The following is a 2169-nucleotide window of genomic DNA, read 5'->3' on the forward strand; positions in this document are numbered from 1 at the left end:
CACTCATGCAATTTTTTTCCTCCTTGATTGCAATCCTCATCTTGATTTTTAGTAGAAATCATTTGATTCTAATAGTATACTAGTTATTCTTTGGTAGTATTTGTATAATCCTGTGATTCATGGAGTTCTTCATGTTCCTAATTTTTCAAGGGATTTTTAAGGAGGTTTATTTTTCCTTCTCTTCTTCTATCTTTTGGGGAGGAGTTTTGTTCCCACAAGGTTTTCTCATTTTCTCCATTTGTGAGAGACTTTTATTATACATGGGTAGCTTAACAAGGATATTTGTTGAGACCCATCTTGCATCTTTTTCCTTCTCTAAGTTGCACTTAGGGGTGTGAAACATGTATTTTGTCATCTACATAATTATGAATCATATATGCGCTTAGTTGGTTGAGCTTCCTTAGATACTTTTTCATTTTTATCTTAAGTCGTGTATATGACACATATTTCCACACTTTCCATTTACTTATGTGGTTTTGTACATATCCTTTAGCTCCTACAAGTCTCTTCTAGACTCCAACAAAATTAGATGAAGATTATAAATGTTATACCATCCATCTTAAAAAATATAGAATCTTTATATGAGAAATTAAACCTTTAATAAAATCAAGTAAATATAAAGTATAACCTCATATACAAATATCATCTTTAATGATTAAATATTTACACAAACTAGATGAATATATATGATAAATATAATAGCTTATATTTAGTCCCAAGGGTCACCTTGGTTAGTTTGGATGTTTACTCTATGTGCACAAGATGCCAACTAACTTGATTTTGAGTCTTGATCCAAAGCGTTGAGTAGGAGTAGGACATCTTAGTAAGTCTTGGAGGTTATAGGATATTTCCCTATACTTAGAATTTATGTGGATTCTCTAGGTTGTTGGGTAACCAATTCCTACAAAAAAATAAAAATAAAAAAAATAAAAATTTAGAATCCATAGATTGTAGCTTGAAATATTAAAATATTTCCTACTATTTTGAACACATTACATTTGCAATCATCATTTTATAACTTTAAGGCCCACTATAAAAAAACAAAAAAAATGTCATACATAGTAAGAAGCTATCCCAAAGTATTCCTTTTTTGTTCAACTATTGTTCAAAAAACAAAAAGTAGATTTCAATACCTTTCAAAAACATAAGAATGCCACTATAGCCATTGAGCTTCTTAAACTCCTTATGTTCAAAATGTATTTATTATTAGGTTCCCATAGTAGAGATTTTTTAAAAAGGAAGCCAATTTAATATTTTTTGAATACATAGCTAATAATTAATCAACTATTCATCTCTTCTAAAATTAATATTGCTTACATAATTGGTGTGTTTTCAATTGAAACAAGTATTCAATCATTTAAAGACACTTTTAAGAAAACCATGTAAATTCAAACCACTACTTAGACAAGGATAAAGTAAAAGAATTATCACAAGAAGAGGAAACTTGTACTCAAATTTGGGACTAGAAAATGCCAACAAAAGAAATTATAATCATAGGGGGTTCACTAGCTAGACAATAGTATATCATGTGCATTCATATTGGGGGGTTTAATATCCCAAAAATTGAAAATAGTATATTGTCTATTTGGTGAAAATAGGATGTTTTTAATTTGGCCTATGAAAAAATACAATATTTGGTGAAAATATGAGATTTTTTGATCTGGGCCGTGTATTGGGAGGGGGTGACAAAAAAGGAGTTTAGAGCAATAGTTTTTGCAAATAGGGGGATTCTTTAGCATACCATGAACGCACATGATATAACCCAGGTTCACTAAGTGAAGCCCCTGTGGTTATAATACACCTCTTTTTCACTTGAGCCTTGCCAAGCTTGAGAGGGTGTTTCCAGATAACCTTTTAAGATATAACAATTATAAAGACTAATGTGAACTCTCTCATAAATATGACTATATGATTTGACTTTATGATAATTCTTTCCGGAGGGTTCTAATACATATGACTCTTAGATATCTTCTATTAGGAAGATAAGTTCAATGAAGCAATAAAGGGTATAATTGACCAACAATGCTTATAGATGAAATTATTTTCGCAACTAATACACTTACTAGAACAATATCATGCAATGACCCTCTAATTATTAAAAATCATTAGAGTCACAAAATTTAGATTAAAAAATTCCAACAATATTTGTGCACAATGGTAATACATGTA

The sequence above is a fragment of the Cryptomeria japonica genome, chromosome 11 (genome assembly GCF_030272615.1).
Source record: "Cryptomeria japonica chromosome 11, Sugi_1.0, whole genome shotgun sequence".
Lineage (NCBI taxonomy): Eukaryota > Viridiplantae > Streptophyta > Pinopsida > Cupressales > Cupressaceae > Cryptomeria > Cryptomeria japonica.